General features: G+C 48.3%; 1 non-coding gene across 1 annotated transcript; it reads left to right on the forward strand.

The window, feature by feature from the left end:
• Nucleotides 1-236: 236 nt before the first annotated feature.
• On the forward strand, nt 237-426 carry LOC142870221 (U2 spliceosomal RNA). Its single transcript, XR_012918668.1, has one exon. It is a non-coding gene; the product is annotated as a U2 spliceosomal RNA (small nuclear RNA).
• The last annotated feature ends 8,176 nt before the right edge of the window (nt 427-8,602 follow it).

Consider the following 8,602-nt stretch of genomic DNA (forward strand, 5'->3'; position numbering starts at 1 on the left):
CCTAGGGTAGCACCGTGTCTCTGAGTGCCCCTCCCTGGCCCCAGGTCCCGGCCACAGCTGGAGTCTAAGCTCAGGCCTCCCCTGGCCCAAGATAGGAGAACGCACTGCCTTCTCTGCCACAGGGCGCAGAGACACGCGTCAACCCCCAACTGTCCAAACAGTGGTTTTTCTCTTTCCTTTTTTTTTTAAATTTGCCATCTTGTTATTAAATAAAACTCACACAGAAAACTGCGCTAATCATTTCTTGGCCTTTTGGCTAAGATCAAGTGTAGTGTCTATTCTGATCGGTTTAATATCTAATACGTTCTCTATCCGAGAACAATATGGTCAACGGATTTTGGAGCGGGGAGATGGAATAGGAGCTTGCTCCATCCACTCCACGCATCAACCTGGTATCACAGCAATTCCAGGAACGGTGCACCCCTTCCGTGCATTATAAATAAAAAAAGAAGAAAGAAAGAAAACCGAGCAAAACGAGCGTGCAGCTAAAGGGATTTTAGTAGGTGAGCGAGCCCTCCATTGTCTCCCCGCCTGGCCTCCCTGGCTCTGAACGGCAGCGCCGGCCACCCGGTGCTCTGTCTAGAACCACCGCCACCCTTCCTGCTGCTGCTGCTCGCTCACACCCACAGCCCAGCCCCATCTGTTCTGTCTCCCGGGGCGCTCCCTGTCTGAGCGCTGGGCCTGGGCTCGGCCAGCCACGGTCCCTCCCTGCCGTCCTCGCTGTGCAGGAGGTGAGAGACTGGGCTGGGAGCACTAGGGGAGCCGTGAGCACAGTTGGGAGGCAGCGGCTGCAGCTGAGACCCCTCCATGGCTCCAGCTCCCGTAAAGGTAAACCTTGAGGACAGGCCTGTGGGAGCCTTGCATGCAGTGACACCACCCTTTCCTTCCTCTCTGCATTTGGGGGTGCTAGGGACCCCCAGCCTGTGTCTGCCTTCCCAGCTCCTCTCTCACCAGTGTAATCAGTCCTGGCCTTCATTCCCCTCTGTGGTCGAGACCACAACCCACCCCCTTCCCCACCTCAGAGCCACCACGCTCGCCCTCTCTGCAGCAGCCACCTGTCAGGCCTCCTGAGGGCTCCATCTCGCCTCCCAAATGTAGGTGACCGCATGTCTGGCTTGGCTAGAACTATGTCACTTTGCAGGTTGTCCCTACGTACTTATTCATGAAGACCTCTTCATTCTCAAAATGACCTTGGTCGGGATGGTGGATGAGGTGGACTTCCTCCTACCCTGTGCTTCATTCTCCACGCAGCATCCAGAGAGAATGTTTAAAAACACAAAGCAGATCACACCACTCTCCTGCTCAGACCCCTCCAAAACACACCCACTAGGTATAATAAAACAACAACAGCAGTAAGAAAATAAAAAATAACAAGTGCTGGCAAAGATTTGGGGCGATTAGCAACCTTGTGCATTGTTGAGGGGAATGTAAATGGTGTAGCTGCTATGGAAAACAGTATGGCGGTTCCTCAAAAAATTAAAATAAAATTACCATATGATCCAGCAATCTCACTTCTGGGTTATATCCAAAAGAACTGAAAGCAGGGTCTCAAATATGCACACCAAGGTTCCTAGCAGCATGATTCACAACAGCCAAAAAGCGGAGGCAGTCCAAGCACCCATCAACAGATGAATGGATGAACAAATGTGATCTATCCATGCAATGGAATATTATTCAGACTTAACAGAGAAGGAAATTCCAGCACATGGTGCAATATGGTAAACTTTGAGGATATTAAGTTAAGTGAAATAGTTAAGCCAGTCACAAAAAGACAAATGCTGTATGATTGTACTTATATGAGGTACACAGTATAGTCAGATTCACAGAGACAGAAAGTAGAATGGGGGTTGCCAGGGGCTAGGTGGGGAGAGGAATGGGGGATATTGTTTAATGGGGACAGAGTTTCAGTTTTTTAGATAGAAAGAGTTCTGTAGATGGTGGTGTTGGTTGCACAACCATGTGAATATACTTAATGCCACTGAATTGTACACTTAAGAATGGTTAAAATGGGCCAGACTTGGTGGCTCATGCCTGTAATCAATCCTAGCACTCTGGGAAGCCGAGGTGGGAAGATCACCTGAGGTCAAGAGTTCCAGACAGGCCTCAGCAAGAGCGAGACTCTGTCTCTACTAAAAAAAAATAGAAAAAAATAGCCGGACATAGTGGTGCATGCCTACAGTCACAGCTACTCAGGAGGCTGAGGCAGGAGGATTGCTTGAACCCAGGAGTTTCAGGTCACTGTGAGCTAGGCTGATGCCACGGCACTCTACCCAGGGCATCAGAATGAGACTGTGTCAAAAAAAAAAAAGTGTTTAAAATGGTAAATTTTATGTTACATATATTTTGCCACAATATAAAAAAAAAAACTTTAGGGTTTTTTAAATCAAATTTGGAATAAAATCCATGAATAAAAGCAAGGCCTAAATAAAGGGCACATATTGGTGCCCTGCTCACTGCTCCAAGCACACTCCCACCTGCCCCCGGTCACTCTGAACTCCCCCTGCTGTGCCGATTCCCTCTGCAGGCTGCTTGGGGGCTGTGTCCTCTTCCTGGAGCCCTTGCCCCCGGTCTTCAGTGACTGCCCCTTCACATTCCGTGGTCTTTACCAAGATTTGGCCTCCTCAGAGATGCCTTCCCCAGCCACCCCACCCTGGCCTTTCTAGCCTCCTGTTTTTCTTACTGAATTATGTCAGTACGTGGCATATGTTAAAAGGACTCCAGGGGTAGGGTGGGGCGGGGACAGCTAAGGTCTCTTGGGGCAGGAGGGGAAGATGGGCTGATGCGCAGGAAGAATCGAGAGGCAGGAGGGGCAGCTGGGAGTTCTGTGGGGCGTGTGGCTGCCAGCCACCTTGGCTGTGACTGTAAAACTTACTCAGAACACAGCCGACGTCACTGCTTGGTTGACTTACTCATCTGAATCAACATCCAGTTTCTCCACATAGCTTATCTCAAATATCTATGGGGACAAAAAGCTTTAAGTCTAATAGTGGAAACTGTCCTTCCAAGTGAGGGTGTGCCCTCCCAAGGAAGATTCTTGGAAGGAGGGAGGGAGGGTGATACCTGAGGAAGAAGGGGTCTGGGAAAGAATGGAAGGTTCTGGATCCCGAGGTGGCTCTGTGGGAAAACGGGATTCCTGGCCCAGTTGAACGTTCCCCCCACTGTCACTCTCAGAGTGACAGCTGAGAGCTGTCACTGTGAGAGCTGCTATGAAGACAGTAGGTTTTGATCAACTCCCAACCAACATCACCTACTAATGTGTCTTTGGGGTCAACATCTCACCAGATCTAACAACTAATTTGGAACATAAAACGAGAGCAAAAGCCTTGTCCAATATTTTATTGAATTGTACAATCTTTGCTTAGCAATCTGACTACCGGAAACCAAAAAGCAGGTTGAAAAGCACTAACACTAAACAACATTGTTAAGTTTGCATCATGTGCCAGTTGCTTTCTATCCACCTTTTTTCAACCACAAAAAGATCTTGCCAGGTGAGTGTTATTGACACTACTTTAGAGTTGGGGAAACTGAGGCTCAGAGAGGTTCATAAACCTGCCCACGCCTGACCCCAGGGCTTGTTCCCCTGGCTCTTGGCCATCTGCAGGCCCTGGGTCAAAGGCCACTGTATAAAGTCCTATGCGCGGCCCACTTTGGCACTTGAGATGAATAACCATTTTGGTTGATTTATAACTTTTAAAGTGTGAATGGTCGGGCACAAAGGCTGACCGGAGCAACCTCGGCATGGGCCAGGGGATATGTTTATGAGCAGAGAAGGTATTTGCTGAGTGTCTCCTGGATGCAGAGCCCATGCTAGGAAGGGTGAAGCTTGCAGAGGAATTGGGGCTGCAATTCCTGATCTCAGGGGCTTAATCTTGTCCTAATGCCTGGCTGTTCCCCCTGCTCCCGCACCCTGCAGGCCCGGTGGTGCCCTCTCCTGTGGCCTATCCTGCTGCCATGCCCCGTGCACAGTCGGTCCCCTACCCACAGGGCGCCGGCCCAGGCTGGGCAGCCCCTTGGCGCTGGAATGGAACAGTGAGGGTGTCTGAGCTTTGGTTACTTCGTCCACGGCCTGCGCTGAGGACTTTTGCCCTGCCTCTCTGTCTCATGAGGGTTGTAGAAAGACAAAGCGAGGCGATAGCACTACAAATTAAAAAGCACTCTGCACGTCTAAAATATTATTTATTATAATCTACAACTGGAAACCTTTGCTTTTTGCTGTATTGCCAGACTTGCTTGATTCTGGTTGCGGTCATTACAGAACAGACTCCTATACGCTGAACTTCCGGTTTGCGGCAGCCATCTAGGTTGTCTCATTTAATCCTTACAACAGCTCTATGACGTGGGTGCCATTATCATTACCCTCATTTGACGAATGAGCAGGCTAAGACTCAGAGAGCTCAGCTGAACGGCAGAGCTGAGATGTGACTGCAGGTTTGTCTGACTCCAGAGCCCACATCGTGCCACTAGGATCCAGGGTCCCAGCAGGAGCCACTACCTTAGGACGGAGAGCAGACAGGCATTGTCACCCCCAGAGCGTATCAGCGCTCAGGCAAGCCAGAGGCACCTTGCATTGGGTGCCAGCTTGCGAGGAGGCCTCGCTGGAGTGGGTGGCTCTCCAAACACAATGTCACAAGGATGCTCAGATTTAGGAAAGCAAAACTCATGTCAAGTACATCACCCCTAAAACCCCAGCGTTGGTTGTGAACCTCACCTAGAGACACACACATCAGGCATGTGTGGCTGCCATAATCTCACCAGGTTACCAGGAACCTGTTCTGTTTGTGTCACCTTAGATGTTTGTTTTTGCTTACAAGCTAGGCACGGTGTTGAGACAAATTGTCTTCCAGCCCTCACAAACAAACGACATTTTCCCAGTTATTAAAGGTACTCTGCTGCCATCGCTATATCGCAAGGTTCCTCCCTGTGGAGCAGCTCGGTCCCTTCTTCTTGTCTGAAAATGTTCAGCTATAGAAAGATTCCTCCTCGGCTTCCAAAAAAGAAAACCAAGTTGATATTTTGCCGAATTTGAATAGCAACCAGAAAAGAAGGTCAAGTTTTAAAAGAAGTAACATGGGAGGGGATTGTAATTAGATCTGCTCTGGGCTGGGTAGGCATGATTCATTTCAAGTACATAACATTCTGGAAAGCATGTGACCAAAGGTATTTTTCTAAATAACCTCAAGTACTAGTCAAGTTAGTCTTTAAATTGCATGCCAGCAACATCTCCTAACTGGTATTTCGCTTGGCAGGCGCTGCACCGCCGCCACAGCCCAGATTTTCCTGCAGGCAGAGCCCGGCCTGGTTTCGACAGTCGTGCCTGCTGTTCTCCCCTTCTGCCTAGAAGGACGGAGCAGCTGCAGAAGAAGGGTGCATTTGGTAGGCTCCAAATGTCCAAGGCTGGGGTAGGGGGTCTTCCCTGAGGCCCAAGGAGAAGGCACAACCAGAGCCCGCAGGGTGGGCATCCACAAAGCCTTAGGTTTTCTCAAGCAATGGCACTACTGAAACTCCACCTCTTCTGGGAAATTTTCATCAAAAACAATCGGAAGGCCTCAGACAACTGTCTGCTAACCCCCCCCCCAAGTTTACAGTGACCCCACTCCCCAATCCCACTCCCACATGACTCCACTCCCATCATGCAAAGGGTTCCTGGGGTTGCCATCAGGTTAGTACCAGCCACTGTCTCTGGCATGCCCACCTGTCCCAAGCTGAGCCCATCGGAGTCTTTTCAAAGCCAGGCCACAAAAGTTGGGGAAGTGGATCCCTGGAAGAAAGGGAAAATTAATCGAATGTCCAGAGAGGGGATGAGGACTAAAGTCTCAGGTAGAGGGTTCCGTGGTGTCCCTGTTCCCTGGTGTCTGTGTTCCCTGAAGCCCAGCCATCCTTAGATCCTGAAGGACATCTAGCATTAAAATTAGTTTCCTTTCTCCCGTAGGCTGGTTCAAGTGGAGTTTCTGTCACTTGCAACTAAAAGATTCCTAATAATGTCGCCTGACTCTCCTTTACTCGTGACCTCACTATGAGGTGTGAAATCTCTGTCACTGCACCTTGTCCACCTGTGTGGCCAGCTTGTTTACAGGTGAGCTCACTTTGAGAAAGTGTGATGTGTTGCAATACACATAACCCAACCTGAAAACTGAATGGATAAGTATTCATACCCCCTAAAAAAGTGTTTGTTCTACAAAAAAGAACTAACTGGAAGGGGTTCTTTCAATTATAGTTTGCCTAATGCATTAAAAATACTCTTTTGAATCCAAAGTGCTCATCAAAGGGACTAGATAGACAAATTAGGGTGCACCATACACATAAGTCTGTTCAGGCTGCCATGACAAAGTACCACCGTCTAGGGGGCTTAAACTGCAGAGAGCTATTGCCTCATAGTTCTGGAGGCTGGGGGTCCAACATGAGGATGTGGGCTGGGTTGGTTTCTCCTGAGGCCTCTCTCCCTGGCTGGTAGATGGCTGTCTTCTCCCTGCGTCCTCACATCATTTTCCCTCCATACATGTCTGTCTCTGTGTCTAAATTCCCTCTTTCTATAAGAACATCTGTGATTTGGGATGAGGACCTACCTTAATGACCTCGTTTTAACTTGATTACCTCTGTAAATACCCTTGCTCCAAACTAGGTCACATTCTGAGGGACAGGGGTTATGGATATTCAGTGGCAGGTACACAGTTCAACCCATAACACCATCCAGTGGAATACTATGCAGCCAGGCAAAGAAGGAGGGCGGTCTGCATGTGCCGAGAGTGGAAATATCCACGCATAGTGTGTGAAAAGCCAGTCTTTATGCCTGTATATTTTGATCCCCCTGGAAATTATGTGTGTGTATGTGCATGGATATGAATAGTTAAACGTACAGGCATGTTTCTTTAATTCCTGGAAGGAATCAAGAAAACGCAAGAGTTACCTTTTAAAGGGGGAATTGAGGAAGAAGGGAAAGAGACTCGAACTTTTCATTTGTGCTTTTTTGAGTTTCTAATTCTATATTTTCGGAATCATATATATATTTTTCTTCATTATTCTTTTATGTATTCTATTAAAACGTAAGCTGTGTATTGCCTTAAAGATATGGGTTGATTTATACAAGTTCTCAGGATAGGTTTTATGTGCTAAGAATGACCTACATTCTGTGTCTCCGCCTATACTTGTAAGCTCTTAAAAGGTTATGTTTGTTCTAACCCACAGATTTGGGGCCTGGCAAGGTCACCAGGAAACCAGGTCCCTTCTAGTGTTCCAGAGACAGTGATGGGGAGGGGGTGATGGTGACATGGGTGACAGTGAAGAAAACCAGGTCGGTCCTGGCTTGGACGTTGGCTAGAACTGTTTTCTCGGATGATAAAATAAAGGATTTTTCTTATGTACCACGAGTCATCAGGCAAGTCCTATATCAGGAGACTTGGCATACCACAGGCTGCCACTCCATTCTGACACCTGCTGTGTTTTTGTAGGTCCAAGAAAAATGTCCTTGGAAGGAATGAGAAGGTGGGATTGAGTGCGTCATTTTTGCTTTTCAGAGCCTTCTCTTTAGACCAGTCCTTCTCAACCCCAGTTCCAGGCGACATCTGTGGAACACCATCAATTCTCTTTTCCCCGGGCACCTGGGACAGTCTTTGCTAAGTGCTACTCTTGGGAACACCGAGAAAAGGGTCAGTCCCATTATACCCTGCGGGGTGTAACTCCTGACTTTAAAAGGCTGCCCTTGTCTCTGCCCAGGGACCCCAACCTACACCATCACACACTTCCCTGACTCCTAAGAAGGAGCCAGGACTCACTGTGGCCCATGTAACAGACAGCAGCCAGGCCAGAGCCAGCCAGAGAGTTCCAGTCCCATCTGCAAGGCAGGTGCTACATGGCACGCCCACTCTAGAACTAGTATCTAGTCCAGGCAGTCCACAACACTAGCCACTAGCCATGTGGCTGTTTGAACTTAAATTTAAATACAATTTCAAATTCAGTTTCTCAGTCTCAGGAGTCCCATCTCAAGTGTTCAACAGCCACCATATTGAATGGTGCCAGTTAGAGAACATTTGCATCATCACAGGAAGTTTGAGCAGAGAGCCCTGATAGACTCCAACGGTGAGACGGGCCCGGAACTACATAAACATGTGCGTAAGTGTATATGTATGTAGAGAGAAGGTCCCGGCTCCAGACTTCTTCGGAAGGAACACTCGAGAATATCCAAGCCCACGCCACGGGATGAGAACTAGGTGCAGCCCATTCAATAGCTCTCAGGATAAATGATTCCATTTTAATAGAACAGTTAAGCATGGATATGAGTGCTAAATAAAGAGAGGTCGATTGGGATAAATCCCCACCTGTGCGACGTGCTGTGGGCTGGCGGTGGTGCTGGTCCGCGTGCACACCTGTCTCCCCTGCCCTGTGCCCAGATCCACCCTCCTTTCATTCCTCGCCATCCACTGGGGAATGTTCTCTTTCATACACGCTGTAGGGAGTCCTAAGGCTCTCTTTTTGCAATGTGCAAAGTTATTTTTTTTATCTCCTTAGTTTGTTAAAGAAATTTGGTCAATGTGGGGTAGAAATGTGTCCACTCTAGGTCTTCAAAAAAAGTCTTATGTATTTTTTCCTATTTTTATTGTGGTAAAAG

This window comes from Microcebus murinus, chromosome 3 (assembly GCF_040939455.1).
Source record: "Microcebus murinus isolate Inina chromosome 3, M.murinus_Inina_mat1.0, whole genome shotgun sequence".
Classification (NCBI taxonomy): domain Eukaryota; kingdom Metazoa; phylum Chordata; class Mammalia; order Primates; family Cheirogaleidae; genus Microcebus; species Microcebus murinus.